Raw genomic sequence first — 18,754 nt, 5'->3', positions numbered from 1 at the left:
TTTACAGGAATGTTTACAGAAAGTCAGGGAGTTTAGGTCATTTTGCCAAAGGTCATTCAGGCAGTAAAGAAAAGAACCAGAAACTTGACCCCAGCTAGTTTGACCCTATAGTTGGAGCACTTAACCCCTGACCTCCTCTTGCTCTGGTAAGTGTGAATTAGCAGTGATCATAGCAAAATTATAACACAATAGGAATTGTCTGCAATGAATTTCAACATATGTAATTCAGAAGCACATCTTCCCATTGCCAGAGATAATCCATTTAATAACCTCAATTCAAAAGTGATAAAACACCATTTGAACTGTTTAATTCTTGATAAGAAAGGGCATATGTAATTAAGTATAATTCCAGTGTCTATTGTTCTATGAAGATCTCCAGGGTAGGTTTTCCTACTGGTTACCACTAGATGATGCATGGGTTATGCAAGCAATCCAAATCCTTTCTTGAGAGGAATTGGCCCAAAGCAAAAGGAGGAAAATTTCAGCAGAGAAAGATAAACATGAAATTTGAATGCAATTGAAGGTAGTGACACCCTGCACTGTAGCTTTCTAACTGTGTGAGCTTGGGTTTCCAATTTCTTCCTTTTTCCTTTCAGAATAAACATTAATAGCTACTTAATATGAGTTCAAGAAGATTTGAATAATAGCCAAAAGGTCTCAGAGTTTGATTTCTCAGAATACTGTATAACCATAATTGCAGCCAGGGTTGGCACTTGGAAAAAGAAATCGAGGAACAAATTCCAACAAAGCAAATACCTGCTTACTGTGTAACACGTGTTTTCTGGAACTGACTGAAATCTGCAAATAGTTTTTTCTTCTGCATTTTCTTCTATTAGTCTGTAATAAAAATGGCCACAAATAGCCAGCTACTACTTTCTAGCAACCATCTGACCAACAAATATTATGGTATTATAAAATTCAGGGTTGTTCAATGAACAAGACCAAAACATTCTTGGAAATTTCATGACATACCGGTATTTTTAACAAACTATAGAAATGATCCTTGAAAGTATGGTCTTATACCGGTATATTTTAAACCAAAGGGAAGGTACTTATTCCTGTTGAACTTTGTTTTTAAACAAAAGGAATTGTCAATCATAGGCAGCTCTGTCCCTTCTAAGGAGAAAGAAGAGCATGGGTGTTGCAGCCAGACACATGATGCAGACACATTCTGCTTTTTGCTTCTGAGTTATGTTTTGTTTCTACATCTGAAGGTGTGCAACAGCATTATGTTTGCTGAGATGTAAGGAGTGCTTATCTCAGCTATGCAGATCTTGTGGTCAGAATTAGGAATTGTGCAAGGGAGTCATAGCATGTGCTCTATTTTCACACACTGTGCAGATTCTGCTTGTGAAGAAAGGATGATGATGTCTTGGTAGTTACTAATGTACATGTCTAGATCAAGTTACTACTTGTTCACCATATGAGCAATTCTTTTTCTATCCCCCCACTTACGTAAATACAGTTGGTTGATTGTTAGCTGTTAAACTGAGTTATTTTGATTTTTGACTAGGTCCAGGTTTTTTAATTAAAAACAAAATTGGAAATGACCCAATAACACACACAAATGAAATAAAAATGTCAAAAGTGGTTGTTATCATGATGCTGGTCTCACTTAGATGAAATTAGCAGATGTCATGTGTTTTACTATGGTGGATTCCAAGTTGTGACTTCTTCACTTGGGCTGCATTCTCAGTCTGGAGCTAGCAGGGTACCAGCATGGCCTATACTGATGGCATAGCCATCAGGGTAATGGGGAGGGTAATAACCAACTATAGGGTGCTCTCTAAAGACATGCCATTTGTTTTGGGGGTGACCTCCAAAACCAATATTGGCCTATCTAAATTGCATTTACTCTGTTGAATTCTATAGATAATTGTTGCATTTACTATTTTATTGGAATATTGGCCTTTTATTTTATACTTAAGTTTATCAGGCCAAAGTATACAAGCTCTCAGTGGGTATCTAGGGTGCTATTAGAAACCAGGCAGCTTTCTAAACAATGTGGGTTTAGGAGGATGTGAAGTGTGCTGGATGGGGAAAAAGATGGCAAACCTTCCCTCTGAAGATTTCTGACATCACCCCCTTTTGCATTTGGTATCTCTGAAGATCTTCTGTAGGTGATTCCTCCATAAGTCTAGTACCCACCTGGCCCCATACATAGTTATCATAGCACTATTGACTATATTTCTTAAGCTGTACTTTACATTCCTGTAACTATTTTGTAACTGCCAATCTGTACTTCTTAACCCCTTCACCTTTTTCACCCATTCACCCAAACCACTCCCATCTGACAATCATCAGTTTGTTCTCTGTATCTATGAGGAAATAGACTGCATTGTGCATTAAAACATATAGTTAAACAGCATAGTTTTCCTTAGCCCTAGAATCTCTGAAGATAGTTGATAGCATTGCCATTGTCATTATAAAAAACCTGCAAGATTGTTGTTACATATGACATCACTGTACAAATCAATTACAACAATTTTTTCCCCTTTCAGAAATTCCTTCTCTAAGAGGTTTGCTGAGTGAGACAAGAGGGGGCATTTTTATGGTCAGGATCATCAATAACAGGAGATTTACTCCTATGAGCATGCTTGGTAATATGTGTATTATTTATATACTTTAGATTATATTTGTTTGGTAATTTATTTAGGTTTACAGAGCACTGTTTAAATTTATTATCTAATTTAATCTTTGAAAGATGTTATTCTTTTACACACAAGCAAGCTATAGCTTAGAGAATGAAGGGAATTTTCTTAAGGTCCCCAGATAGTGGGTGCTCCAACCAAATGCAGAAGGAGTTTGTCCACATCATGCTTGTGCACACAGGGGTTTGCAGAATAAATACAGGACATGGTCTTGCCTTTATAGAACCTCCTGTTTATCTGAGAATGTGATCAATGCTGTGAAAACCACTTGGATGGGTGGTAGATAGAGATGGTTCTGGAACAAGATAGACAGACTTTGACCCTCATAAAAACCTGTTTCATTGAATTTAATAAAGTTATATGTAAAGTATGAAACAGAACATCTTTTAAGTGATAAAAGGTTCTATCACAGACATCTTTTCTCTAAGGATCTCAGAGATAACTTGAGATGGCCTAAATGCTTTTTACCATGGATTTCTGTCCACATGAATAACCACAATCCCTACTGGCATGGGTCTACATGCCACACTACACACAATGTAACAACACTGGAGGCCAGATTGTATCCTTGAGAAAGGCATCCAGCTTTGGGTGTCAGTTGGGCCTCAACAAGGACCTGTAGCTCGATGTATGTCAGGTGCCTCCATTGAACATGCCACTCAAAATGACCTTGGGCTCTGTTCTATGTCGAACCACTAACTGGTGGTTAATATTCAGCTGTGCTGTTAACTAGAGTACAAATATAGGACAAGATTTGCAATCTGTTAATGTTTCCTTAAAATCTTGGTAAGAGCTAAATCCATCATTAAAGAGGGCAATATAAATTAGGTGCTGTAGTTAGCAGTTCAAATGTGTATCTTAGTAAAGGTTATCTTTAAGGTCTTTTGTTTTATTAATGTAATTGTATTTTAGATAATCATAGCCAAGGGGGACTGGGAACTGCCAAAGTTTTCTTGCTCAGTCAAACAAGGAATGTGCTTACCTCATTGTTAATAAGAATAGTGTTCAAACATTTGGAGGGAAAATAGATAATTTAAAAGTAATTGATTCAGGTTTTTCTTTAAAACTAATATTTAGTATCTTATATGCAAATGGTGACAAAGCATATGCACAGAGTCTGGCATGGAGTAGGTATGCAACCTAGTGCTTGTGATAATCAGAAATTAAATCCTCTGTCATTGATCGACTCTGGCTTGTCTGTTCCCAGTGCCTTTCATGCTTATCCCATTGTGTGCCAGTGATGCTGACCTGATTGGTCCCACTCCTCATACTTGAAGCTAGGACAAGGGCCATGTGTTTTAACCTTTCTTTCCCTGGCAGCTACCACATCACCTGGCCAAAAATAGGCATTAACTCAGCGTTTGTCAAAGTAATGCCCCTAATCCAGCTTTTCTCTGTTCATTATTTCATATTGACAATCTGATCAGAGTCTAACTGCATCTATTGAGTTTTGAATATCATCTCTTGCCTGTGAATTTTTTTTGTGTTGGCTTTTGTCATTTTTTAAAAGTATATTTTGTTGATAATGCTATTACAGTTGTCTCATTTTTTCCCTTCACTCCCCTCTGCTCAGTATGCCCCTTCCCTCTCTCTATCTCCTCTAGTTCATGTCCATGGGTCATACATGTAAGTTCTTTGGCTTCTCCATTTTCTATACTATTCTTAACATCCCCTGTCTGTTTTGTACTCAACAATTATACTTCTTAATCCCTGTACCTTTTCCTCCATTCTTTTCCTTCACCCTCCCTGTTGATAACCCTCCATGTGATCTCCATTTCTATGACTCTGTCCCTGATCTAGTTGTTTGCTTAGTCTGTTTTTGTTTTTAGGTTCAGTTGTTGATAATTTTGAGTTTGTTGTCATTTTACTATTCATAGTTTTCATCTTCTTTTTCTTAGATAAGCCCCTTTAATATTTCATATAAAAAGGGGTGGGTGATGATGAACTCCTTTAGCTTTACCTTGTCTGAGAAACAATCTGCACCTTGATTCTAAATAATAGTTTTGCTGGATAGAGTCATCTGGGTTGTAGGTCTTTGCTTTTCATCAAGAAGTGTAGTCACTTCTTGTCTGTAAGGTTTCTTTTGAGAAATCAGCTGACAGTCTCATGGGAACTCCTTCATAGGTAACTCTTGTCTTTTCTCTTGCTGCTTTTAAGGTTCTCTCTTTATCTTTAACCTTTGTCATTTTAATTATGATGTGTCTTGATCCTCTTTGGATCCAGCTAGTTTGGGATTCTCTGTGCTTCCCAGACTTGTATGTCTATTTCCTTCTCCAAATTAGGGAAGTTTTCTTTCATTAGTTTTTCAAATAATTTTTCAATTTATTACTGTTCTTCGTCTCCTTCCATCATCCCTATGATTTGAATGTTGGCACATTTTGCAATTTCCCAGAGTCTTTTTATTCTCTCCTTATTTTTTTTTTTGAATTCTTGTTTCTTCATTCTATACTGGTTGAATGTTTATTTCTTCCTTATGTTCCAAGTCACTGATTTGAACCCTGACTTCCTTCCCTTCACTATTGGTTCACTATGGATTTTTCTTTATTTCACTTAGTGTAGCCTTCATTTCTTCCTTTAGGTGTTTGTGGTACTCAGTGAGATCTCTAAGCAAAGCATCCTTATCACAAGCTTATGAACTCTGCATCTGATAGGTTGTCCATCTCTGTTTCACTTGGTTCTTTTTCTAGAGTTTTGATCTGTTCTTTCATTTGGGCCATATTTCTTTGTTTCCTCAATTTGGCAGTCTCCCTGGTTCTGTGTGTTAGGTGGAGCTGTTTTGACTATATCTTGGCACACTTGTTATGATGTAAGGGCTGAGCTTTTGAAATTTGCTAGGGTGGGGCAACCTGCTTCATTGCTTTGTGGCACTGTATGTGGAGCAGGGTTGGGAAAGGAAACAATGCTGCTTGCTTGGCTCTTGCCCCATTTTTAGTCACATCCCCCACTTCCCATATGGGACTGGCACCCTTCTAGCTACTGCCCTGGTGCTGAATCCAAGAATGGATGAGTTTGTGTGCATTCTAGGGCTGTGCAGGTCCTTTAAATGGACTCTCCTGAGAGACTGGCAGTTTCTTCCACCACCACAAACCCCACTGATTTTACAGCCAGAAGTTATGAGGCTTTATATTCCTGGTGCTAGAACCTTGGGCTGAGTGGTCTGGCCTGGGGCTAGGATGGCTCACTCCTGAGGTGTCCCTCCTGGTTTTCATCCACCACATGTGAATGTGAAACCACCTATTCTGCCATCTACCACCACCACTACCTCCCTGTAGATGCCTCACTGCCGCCACACTATGTCCTCTCTGCCCCGGCTCCCCATCTCTGCCCCTCCTACTTGTCTGGATAAATATTTCTTCTTTAAATGCTTGGTTGTCAGACTTCCATACAGTTCAATTTGCTGGCAGTTCTGGTTGTATTTTGCTTTGAGGTTAGCTGTGATCCTTTTTATGGTTGTGCAAGGAGGTGAAGTGCGTCTGCCTATGCCTCCATCTTGGCCAGAAATCTTTGCATATAATGTTGACAGCCCACTTATTGTCTGCATCTCTCTTTGATTCCCGATGCCTCTCATCACTCATGTTTAGTTCAGTCCATCAGCAGATCTTATAATACAAAGCTGATTATATTCTCTCTTGCTCAGAATTTTGGTGCTTTCCAAATTCCTCTGTAATAAATACATGAATTATTTTTTTATGAAGCACAAGTCCTTTCCAAGTGTAGATGCTCACTTATATCAGACCCAGGTCCTTCAGCCACTCTGCTGTTTTGTTTGACATTCTGATTACACTCAGCTTGGGCTGCACCTCATCATTCTCCAGCTGCCAGAATGTAACTCCTGTCTCCAAAGCCTCTTGCTACTCTTACTCATTCTCCAGCTGACAGCTCAATTTATATCTCTCTTATGAATATTTCTCTGGCTCCCAAGTGGGCCTGGGCTCCTTTCCTTTGCTCCTACCCTTACCCATACTTATACATATCTTTATTAAATTAAATTTCTTGTTGCATTAAAATTGTGGGTTTTCCTGTCCACTTTCTATCAAAACTCTAGGCTTCTAGAGAGTAAGTTGATACTTGTCAAGTATTAGTAAAGCAAATGAATGCCTGAATGAATAAATGAATTTCATAAATGAGACTACAAAATTATCTTCATAAACTCATAAATTAAAAAAAAAAACCCATAATCTGGAGACTTGTGGAAGTGACTAATATAGCAAAGGAAGAAACAGAGTGGACCAAGTGCTTGGTCCCTGTTTCCCACAGCAGACAAGCCAGATGTCCTGCTGCTGCTCTCCATCCCCTTTCTGTTTTAAGAAAGAAACAGAACAACACAATCTACAAGAAATTTTCCATGACATTAAAGAGTATCATGAAAGCTACCAAACAGCTGGTGAGATGAGTGAAAGTCAACACAGTGATTTTATGTAAACTGTCACTTGCTTCTAAAAAAAAAGGATATTGTACAGCTCTTCCCAGGGCCACATTGGCTTCTGGGGACAGGATCTGTATCAAGTCATCTCTGATTTCCTGAGATGCCTGACACAGGTTGCAGACACAGGAGTTTACTAAATGTACAAAAAAAAAAAAAAAAGGAATCATATGAACTCTTATCTTAGGGGCACTGGGCAAGTAATTTAAAGAGTACTGGGTATTGTACTAATCTCTAGATCATGGTATGTAAATGATAGGACCACTGCTGGCTGGGAGCCTTTCCACTGAAAAAATATTAGGTGGCCAATGAAAACAAACAGGTTATGTCTGCCAATGCCATTTGCATGAGAAGGTAAAATTAATCAAAGATATTTTGAAAATGAGGCCTCTGTGTAGTTTCCCACCACCATGCATTTGTTGCTTTGTGAGTCTTGTTAATTTTGGCCTAAAATATGAAACTTGTGACAGGGGACTTGGAATCACTGAAGCTTCATCTTCTGTGTTCCATCAAGAGCTAGAGTTTATGTTTAGTTCCTAAAATAAGTGTTTGCCTCTTTTTTTTGCCTAGGTTTTTCTCTCATTCAGCTTGGCAGGTGGTCTGGCCATGGTGCTCAGGCAGCTGTGGACAGTGACTGAACTGGACAAGCAGGGGCTGCAATGGCTGGGGGCTCTCCTGTAAAAGTCCTAGATGTCCCTATGTGCCTGATGTGGTGACACTGGGCTTCATCCCAGCATGGCCACCCAAGGCCATTAGATGACTCCCAGGGCAGCCCAGGTTTCTGTTGGGAATATCTGAGCTCACTGGGAAATATGACTTGGCCTCAGAGGTTATGTATCATCATCTCTGCTCATTCCAGTGTTTGCAAATACATCACCAGCCCACCCATGGTCAAAATGGAGGGGCAGTTGCAAAGTCCTAGAAGAGTATTTGGGTGGGAGACAGTGTTGCCACTATACTTGGGAAATATGATCCCCTGGCCTCAGTAAGTATAGGAGTAGCCTGTTCTAGAAAATGCCAGCATTATATAGAATGAAAATGTGGCCTCTGGCCTCTGTGGTAGGAAACTAGGAAAAATAAGTCAAGGGGATCTACATGTAGGGTCAACTAACCACTCAAGGGTAAAAACAACCTTTCTACTGCTATTTTTTCATATTGGGATTAAAACACCATAGTTATGTTTAACAAAATAAAAATGTGATTTTTCCATTTGGTACTGCCATGTATTATTCTATGATGAAAAGTAATAATCCAAGATCCCTGTAATAACTTCACCATTTCAAATTCTGAAACTGGACCTAGGGAAAAAAGTTGATTCTGGTAAGTTTTATCCTGCTGCTTCAAAGAAACAGTGAACCACTCAGATGTTTTATCTCACAGTCCCAGAAGAATGTGAGGACACTGGATGTGTCATGTGACCCCTTAAGGAGCTGAGGCCAGGACTCTATCCTGGCTTATAGTGGGAACTCTACTATTTTGAAAATGGTTTAGTTCTGGTAGGGCTGATTGAAAATGTAATGGAAACCACAGATTCCTGAATTACAGATGAATAGGAACCAACTTTCTGCTGTGGGATTCTGTCAGCTGACAAATGAGTTATCACTCAGAATTATTCATTTCTTTGTCATCTTGTGTGAACAGTTTAGCCCCCTCATAATTACATTCAAGATGATTTAGAACACAGGCTGCTGTGTAACAGCTTTATTAGTGGATGGCCATTAATAGCATTTCAACCTTGACTGGTGAAGAATTGGTGCCTGTCATCTATTTTGTCCCATTGTTGTTTTGGAAAACACTCCTTTGTGAGTACCCAAGAGAGGCAGCTCTCCATGTAAGTGAGCCATGCATATTTGTTTCTGGCTCCACTTTGCTTCTGATGTCAGCGTGATAACTACCACCAAGTTTTCACGCCAAGTTTCCAATATACTTTTAAAATCTCTCTCTCTCTTCCTACCTTGTTCCCTTCTCTTTCTTTAAAGTGGGTACAAAGATATGTAAAAAGAGTTACCTTTCTTTTCATTCTACTTGCTGAACCTTTAGTTCTGCTCTGCAGCTCCAGAAAGACATTTGGGCAGAACCAAAAAAGAACACACCCCAAAACAAGGGAAATAAGTTGGTCCTCGGTTGTGGGATAAATGCCTTGGGCTGAAAATGCTGTATTGTGGAAAGTGATGGTCTCCAGAGTCTTCAAACTCCTGCAGTGATAATCCTAGAAAGAAAAGTGCATGTAAAAAAAGAATCATACGGGCAATTAGCAAACCATGGCCCAACTTCCTCACCATCCTGTAAACACAAAAGCTCACAGATTCTGCAGTGGTTCTGCCTCTGAATTTCATGGTGAATTTGAGTTTACCCAGTTCTTTGCACAGATGGTATGGGGGATTTTTTTTTCCTGAAGCCAATATGGCCAGACGCTTCCTCAAAACAAACAAACAACTGAGAATGTCAACAGCAGTATTTTTTTCCTTTCATCTTACTAAACCCAACTGTAAGTAGGCACAAACATTTTTTTTCAGATTTGTCTACAGTTACAGTGTCAAAACAGAGTGGGAACAATTTATCCTTTTGTCACAGGTAGAAAAACACAGCTCTTTGGTTATTGTTGAGTAATTTGAGGATCAGTGGCTTCCTGCATTAGACCATCTGTGTTGCACTGATATGTCACAACTGTCTTCAAGTGGAACTTAAGGATTCTAGTTTATCAAATACCACCATCAACTTCAAAAATAGAAATCCCTTGCAGGGTCTACTTCCTCCACATACCTACACCTTGTACGTCCAGGAAAGAAGCCAGCTATTGGTAACTGTTACTTGAACCTCAGATGCACAAAAAATCAGCCACCTTAAAAGCAGTGGAACAATGACAAGTTTTATCTTTGGTGAGCAGATGCTGATGGCAGTGAGCTGAGTGTGCAGAGGGTTAAGGGGCTGATGGTAGGGTGAATAATGGCAAGTGATGTGAGCAATGTTTCTAACTTCAGAAGCTTCAGTCACAAAGACATCCAGGATGTTAGAATGTTTGCACATTTCCAGGGAGAATAACCAAAATGAGAACACTGGAGTTAAAGAGGCATCTAAAATCCAATGACCCATTTTCTCTTTCATTTAAATAAAAGCCCTGAACACAAAAATGCAGCCTCAATATACCTAAATATGACACTAACAAAAGAAAGTAGTCTGTCAAATAAAGTAACAAGACAGAAGTGAGTCGTAATTAGCAACTTCTTAGAGATCTCCATACCTAAAAACGTGCTGCTGTTAGAGCTGGAGGATATAATCATTAAAAGCCCAGGCTTAGGAACCAGAGTGCTGTATTCAACATAGTCACTGTGTCACTTAGCAGTAGCCTGCCTTCAGGCAGGTAACTTTATTTTTGTTCGCCTCAGTTTCTTCATTTGTAAGATGGAAATACTAGTAGTATCTGTCTCATGGGAAGATAGTCCTTGGAAGAGTGGGTTAATTAAGATAGTATGTACATAGAATTTTAAAAAGTGCCTGAGCCATGGTGACTACTCAATAAATGTAAAGAGTTATGATGATGATGATGAAAATGAGAGTATCATTTCAAAAACTAGAGTTCTTGAGATCTGAGTACCTATAATCCTGGAAGATTCCAAATATTCTGTGTAATGAAATACAGAGGTTTAATTTTGATACTTTGTGACTTGGAAACAATGACAGGGACTAAATAGGCTGTTTTTATCTTTTAAATGAACTGGGCTATTATGTAAATAAATTAAAGTCAGTCAAGAGATTAACCATATGTGAAACTCCAAGCAACAGTTCAAGGTCACAGTCAGAAAATATTGAGGTATAATCCCACAGTGTGCCTGAACACAATCAGGTACATCAAAGATACACAAAGTAAAGAATAGGAATAATCATTTCTGGTCTTGAAGACCTTCTGTGCCAAGTGAAGACCCAGAGACAAAAATGGCAAAGTACTCCACTACAATAGCTCAGAGCCAGGATTATCCAACAAGGGTGTAATTACACACCATTTCTTTCCTGAGCATAGCTCACACTCATCTTTCTCTCCATTTTCATGCTTAAAACCTTTATTTTCTTTTATCCAGACTTTCAACTCTCCTCCCCTCTGACAGCTGTCAGTCTGTTCCATGTTTCCATAACTCCACTTCTATTTTGTTCATCCATTTATTTTGTTCATTAGATTCCATATGTGTGTGTGTGTGTGTGTGTGTGTGTGTGTGTGTGTGTGGCATATATATACACACACACATATATATGTATGGAAACTATATCTATATATCCGTGTGTGTGTATCTATCTATCTATCCACCTATATCCATGTATGAGATCTTATGGTATATGTCTATATTTAACTGGCTTATTTCACCTAACACAATGATCTCCAGGTCCACCCATGCCATCTCAAAAGGTATGATTTTCTTTTTTCAAGTGCCCGCCAGTAAATGAGTGAATAAAAAGATGTGGTACATTTACACCATGGAATAAAATCAACCATTTTAAAAGCATATTTTCTGTTGTTTCCTTTAAAATTTTAAGATGAAGGAGTCAGAAGATGGCAGTAAGGTAGGTGGGAGCAGAGTCTACTTCCTCCTGAGCACAGGTGGAATACCTACTTGATTTTCTGAGGAACAGAGTGAACTGTCAATGATATCCCCAGCAAAGGTTGGAGGCCAAAACTGTAGAGGACATTGAAAAACAGATGGTAAAGAGATTACTTTGGGACAGTAAGGTCCCTGGGACCAGGGCGGGGACCAGGGCCAGGACCAAGGCTACTGTAACCCCAGGCCCAGCACCTGCTGAACCTGCTGCAGAATTCTTAGAAGAGAGCCAGATCAACAGCTCCCTCCCCTGCCAAACAGGGTGGACAGAGCAACACCAGGATGGACCTGGATGCCTGAAGTCACTGGGGGGAACAAAGATGAAATGGCAGACACACAGGGGTGGTGTTCACCGGCTGTGACTGTGGACACCAGCTGGGTCATTACCAGAGAAATTGGGGATCTGGGTGACATCTGGAGAAGGGAGAAGAGTTGGGCCATGAGGGACCCTGACCTGGGTAATCTCCTGTCTGGTTGGAAAGTTGGGCTGGCTTGAGAGGCCAGGTGCTTGTTAGGAGGGACAGGCTTTGAACAGGAGGATTTTGTTTAAAAAAAAAAGGCTTTTGGTGGCTTTTTAGGGAACTCTCCCACAGCAGCCACCCCTGCTGCCCCATTTGCAGTGACACAGCTGATATAGCTAGAACCATGGCTGTGCCCTGGCCCCGGCCACGGCAACCCTGGCTGTACTCCTGTCCACCCACCCCTCCCCCTGCCTCAGCAGTGGAGGCAGTGCACTTGCACCCGATGCCACAGCTGTGACTCCGAGTGGTCCAACTAGCTTGTTTAGAGGAAGGAGGAGGTGACCCCTGCAGAGGAGAGCAGCAGGGCCTAGGGAGTTACCGACCCCCAGAAAGACTTAACTCAGTGGGGGAGCTGAACTACCTGGAGGAACTTTGAGAGTGCCTAGCACTTAGGATAGCAAAGAGTGGAGAAGGTGAAGTATGAGTTTCCCCTAATTGGTGTACCCGAAGGACAGCACAGCTGGTGGATTGGAGGTGCAGGTCTGGTGCAGAAGGGCAGTGGGGGCCTGGCAGTGAACTGAGGAAATGGGCTAGAGGCTGGGCAACTCTAAAGACTTTGGCCTAGACCTGGCCCCCATCCTCCTAAAGCCATAGGAAGGGAGAAAAGCAAAACCCAATCGCCCGCAGCCTGCTGCAGCCAGGAAGACCAGTAGAACTGGCTTGGCCAGTTTAAAGTCAGCAGGAGACATTTCTTCATTTTTATTTATTCCCGCCCCCCAAGACCTGGAGCTCTGAAAGGACCAGAGTCAGACCCAAAGAGGGATCAGAAGGCTAATTTCAACAACTGAGAAACAGACAAATTTCACTTTGCTACTCCCGAGAATGTGCAAGTTAATTGTTTATTTGTATTATTATTATTTTTTCATTACTTGTATTTCTTCTATTTTATTAGTACTTTTTTATTTCTCTTCATTCTGTTAGTTGTAATTTTATTTGTTTGTTTGTTTAACTGCATTGTTTCACTGTTTTTCCTTGTTCTCTCTTTCACATTGTATTCTAATTTTCCTTCTTTCACTTCACTTCTGTTCCAATAGCACACTACTTTAGGTTGTGTACTTCCTATTCTTGTTATTCAGATCACATAGATTTTTTCATATGATTGTAGTTCCAGTATTACTGTAAATAACTATTGTTCCATACAATTGCAAATACTACACAGCACCCCTCCTGGATCTTAGCCCATTTCACTGTCTTCTAGAACTTTATTACTGTTGTGGTTAACTCTATTCTCCCACACACTGTGCGCTCACTATATCTCATAATCTGACCTCCAACAAGCTCTCTGTTTTCTGGATTTAACTCACAATTCTTCAATCCACTAACAAGAGTCTTATATTTTTCCACCCTTTCTGAAAAGCTGCTGAAAAGTTGGGTTAAATATCATGGTTAACATTATACTTATCCAAAGGATCTCCTTCCTCTTCTGTACAGGTTGGTGTTTTAAATCCCATAGAATACATTCATGCTGTCTTAATCCAGCTTGCCTTTCCCCTCCAACTGATCACAAAAAAGAGTAGTGGGAGCTGTGAACACCAGTATACCTGCTGGAAGAGAGAACCCACCAGCAAAGGGATCACCAACAGATAATAAAGGAAGATGGTGAAGGAGTGAGTGGAATCCACATTAACCTCCACTCAAGACCAATCTGGGATTACAACTAAATGGTGGAGAAATTACCCTGAACAAACAACTGAACAATAGTGAGAGAGAAGCCTCAAAACCTTGTACAGACAGAAGAAACAGCTTCAACACAACCTGTCCTCAGCTGCACAATAGCATACAAGATGTGGTGGGTGTAGTGACCCTCAATTAACCAGCTGAAGGGAAGGTTCCACCAAAGAAAGATCCAACAACAATCAAAACACAAAGACATCCAGAGAGCCCACATAAATAACAGCCCAAGAGCAGCAACTACAGGAAATTGAGGAGAATGCACCACTGAATCTCAGGTCTCCTACCATAGAAGTTCACACCACAAGCCCAGGGAGTCAGAACAGATCAATATAAGAAGCAGAGGCTAACAAGAAGAGTCTCACAAACAATAGGAAGACAAAGAAACAAACCCCAAATGAAAGAAAAGGGAAAGCCTCGGAAAGAATGCTAAATGAAATAGGGGCAAGACAACTATCAGATATTGAGTTCAAAGCAATGGTTATCAGGAAGTTCAATGAGCTCACAGAGAATTACCAATAACTACAGGCAAACTATAATGAACTCACTGCAAACTATATCAACATGAAAAAAGACATAGAAACTATTAACAAGGGTCAGAAGGGAATGAAGAATACAATTTCTGAATTTAAGAACATAGTAGAAGGAACCAAGAACTGGCTAGATGAAGCAGAGGATCATATTAGAGAGCATGAAGACAAGGTAGAAAAAACACCCAGAAATAGCAAGAAAAGGAAAAAAGGACTCAGAAAGAATGAAGAGGTATTTTGGGAACTGAAGGACAGCATGAAACAAATAATGTCCATATAATAGGGATACCAGGAGGAGAAGAAGAAGAGCAAGAGATAGAAAACATGTTTGAAAAAGGAATGATGGAAAACTTTCCTAATTTGATGAGAGAAAAAGTCACACAAATCCAGGAAACACAGAGAGTTCCAATCAAAAGGAACCCAAAGAGGCCCACTTCAAGACACATCATAATTAAAATGGCAAAATTCCAAGAAAAGAGAGAATATTAAAGGCAGCAATGGGAAAACAGGAAGTAACATACAAGGGAGCCCTAATAAGACTAACAGCTGACTTCTGAATGGAAATCCTCCATGCCAGAAGAGATTAGCAAGGAATATTCCAAGTAATGAAAAACAAAGACCTACAACCAAGTCTACCCAGACAGGGTCTCAATTAAAATGGAAGGTAAAATAAAGAGTTTCTCAGACAAAAGAAGTATCAAAAAATATACCACCACCAAACCAGCAATGCAAGAGCTGCTAAAGGGTCTGCTTTAAGAAAAGGAAAAAAGAAAACAAAATAGGGAGAGAGAGAGAAACACAGGTATGAAGGAAGTAAAATGGCAATGAATAAGTATCAATAATAACCTTAAACATAAACAGATTAAATGCTTCAATCAAAAGACAGAATAGCTGAGTGGATAAAAAATCATGACCCACATATATGATGTCTACAAGAGACCCTGCTCAGAACAAAATACCTATGTAGGCTGAAAATCAAGGGCTGGAAAAAAATATTCCAAGCAAATGTACATGGAAATTAAGCCAGGGTAGCAATACGCATATCAGAAAAAATAGACTTCAAAACAAGGGCCATGAAAAGAGACCCAGAAAGTCACTTCATAATACTCAGTTGAAGAATCCATCAAGAAGATGTAAACATTGTGAATATATGTGCACCCAAAATAGTAGCACCCAAATACATAAGGAAAATCTTGAAAGACTTCAAGAAAGATATTGGTAGCAACATAATTACACTAGAGCATTTTAATACCCCACTGCCAAAAAATGGATAGATCTTCCAAATGAAATATCAAAAAAAATGTGGCACTGAACAATGGCCTATATCAAATGGACTTAACTGATATATATATAAAGTCTTTCATCCCAAAGAAGCAAAATATACATTCTTTTCAAATGCACATGGAACATTTTCAAAGATAGATCACATGATAAGACACAAAACAAGCCACAACAAATTCAAGAAATTTGAAATCATATCAAGCATTTTCTCTGACCACAAGGGACTGAAACTAGAAACCAAGGAAAAAACTAAAAAATACTCAAACTCATGGAGATTGAATAGCATACTATTAAACAGTGAGATCAAGGAAGAAATCAAAATGTTTCTGGAAACAAATGAAAATAAACTCACAACAACCCAAAACTTGGCACCATGAAGGCAATCTTGAGAGGGAAGTTCATAGCAATACAAGCCTGTCTAAAAAAAGAAAAAGAAACATTTCAAATAAACAACCTAACCCTACACTTACAAGAACAGAAGGAACAACAACAAAGACAGTCCAGAGGAAGTAGAAGGAAGAAAATAACCAAGATCAGAGCAGAATTAAATGACATAGAGACTAAAACCACAATTCCAAGGGTCAATAAATTCAGGAGCTGCTTCATTGAAAAGATAACAAAATTGACAAAATTTTAAGCAGACTCATTAAGAAAAAAAGAGGGACAACACAAATAAACACAATCAGAAATGAAAGGGGAGAAGTTACAACTGATACCACAGAAATACAAAAGATTGTAAGAAATTATGATGAAGAACTATATCCCAAGAAATTTGAAAACCTAGGTGAAATGCACAAATTTCTAGAAAAATATAATCTTCCAAAACTGAATGAAGTAGAAGCAGAAAGCCTGAAGAGACCAATAACAGCAGATGAAATTGAAGCAGTAATCAAAAATCTCCCGGCATACAAATCCCTGGACCACACAGGTTCACAGGAGAATTTTACAAAGCACTTAAGGAAGAGCTAACCCCTATCCTTCACAGACTATTCCAAAAAATTCAAGATAATGGAAGGCTCCCAAACTCTTTGTATGAAGCCAGCATAATCCTAATCCCAAAACTAGATAAAGACATAACAAATAAGGAACACTTCAGGCCAATACCACTGATGAACATAGACACTAAAATCATCAACAAAATATTGTCAAACCACATACAGCAATACATTAAAAATATTATACACCATGATCATGTGGGATTCATCCCAGGGATGAAAGCATGGTACAATATTAGCAATTCAAAAACATAATAGATCACATAAACAAAAGCAAAGACAAAAATCACATGATCATATTAATAGATGCAAAAAAAGCATTTGTTGGCCCTGGCTGGCATAGCTCAGTGGATTGAGCTTGGGCTGCGAACCAAATTGTCGCAGGTTTGATTCCCAGTCTGGGTACATGCCTGGGTTCCAGGCCATGACCCCCAGCAACCACACATTGATGTTTCTCTCTCTCTCTCTCTTGCTCCCTCCCTTCCCTCTCTAAAAATAAATAAATAAAATCTTTAAAAAAAGCATTTGTTAAGGTATAGCACCCATTTATGATAAAAACACTTAGCAAAATGGGAATAGAGGGAGCATTTCTCCACGTAATAAAGGCCATATATGAGAGACCTATAGCCAACATCCTACTCAAAGGGCAAAAACTAAAAATTTTCCCTTTAAGATCAGGAAGAAGACAAGGTTGTCCACTTTCACCACTCCTATTCAACATAGTGTTGGAAGTCTTAGCTGCAGCCATCAGACAAGAAAAAAAAAACAAAAGGCATCCAATTTGGAATAGAGGAAGCAAAACTGTCATTGTTTTCAAGTGACATGACAGTGTACATAGAATATCCTATAGTCTCCACCAAAAAACTACTAGATCTAATGAGTGAATTTGGCAAAACAGTGGGATACAAAGTCAATAAAAATCAAAGACATTTTTGTACACCAACAATGAAATATCAGAATCAGAAATCAGGAAAAAAAATCCCATGTGATATAGCAACAAGAAAAATAAAGTGCATAGGAATAAACCTAACCAAGGAAGTAAAAGACCTGTACTCAGAAAACTACACAACACTGAAGAAAGAAATTAAGGAAGACACAGACAGATGGAAGCATGTACCATGCTCATAAATTGGAAGAATTAACATCATCAAAATGTCCATACTACCCAAAGCAATTTATAGATTCAATGCAATTCCTATTAAAATACCAATGACATATTTCACAGATAAAGAACAAACATTTCAGAAATTTATATGAAACTATAAACAACTTTGAATAGCTGCAGCAATTGTGAGAAAAAAGAGCAAAGTAGGAGGGATCACAATCCTTGTTATCAAACTGTATATCAAGGCCATTGTAATGAAAAGTGTCTGGTACTGGCATAAGAATGGACACATAAACCACTGGAACAGAACAGAGAGCCCAGAAATAAATCCAAGTCTCTATGGTCAGTGAATATTTGGCAAGGGGAGAAGAAGCATAAAATGGAGTAAAAATAGCCTATTCGGCAAATGGTGTTGGGGGATCTGAACAGCTACATGCCAAAAAAAAAAAAAATCATGAAACTCAATCACCAACTCACACCATACAGAAAAATAAGTTAAAGTAAAAGACTTACATACAAGTCACAATACCATAAAAGTCTGAGAGGAAAATACCAGCAGGGAAATCTCAGACATTCCACACAGCAACATCTTCACTGGTATGTCCCCTAAAGCAAGAGACATAGAGGAAAGAATAAAGAAATGGGATCTCATCAAAATATAAAGCTTTTGCACAGCTAAAGAAACCAGCATTAAAATAAAAAGAGAACCAACTGTATGGGAAAACATATTTGCCAATGATACCTCAGACAAGGGGTTGATCTCCAAACTATGCAAAGAACTCACATGACTCCACTCCAGGAAGACCAAAAAAAACATTAAAAAATGGACAAAAGACTTGAACAGACACTTCTGCAAGGAGGAAATACACAGGGCCCAGAGACATACGAAAAGATGCTATGTATCACTAGCCATCAGAGAGATGCAAATTAAAACTACAATGAGATACCACTTCACGCTGGTCAGAATGGCCATCATAAACAAAGCAAC

The sequence above is a fragment of the Phyllostomus hastatus genome, unplaced genomic scaffold (assembly GCF_019186645.2).
Source record: "Phyllostomus hastatus isolate PE091 unplaced genomic scaffold, TTU_PhHast_1.1 phas_contig_65, whole genome shotgun sequence".
Taxonomy (NCBI): Eukaryota; Metazoa; Chordata; class Mammalia; order Chiroptera; family Phyllostomidae; genus Phyllostomus; species Phyllostomus hastatus.
This window is presented reverse-complemented; position numbering follows the sequence as displayed.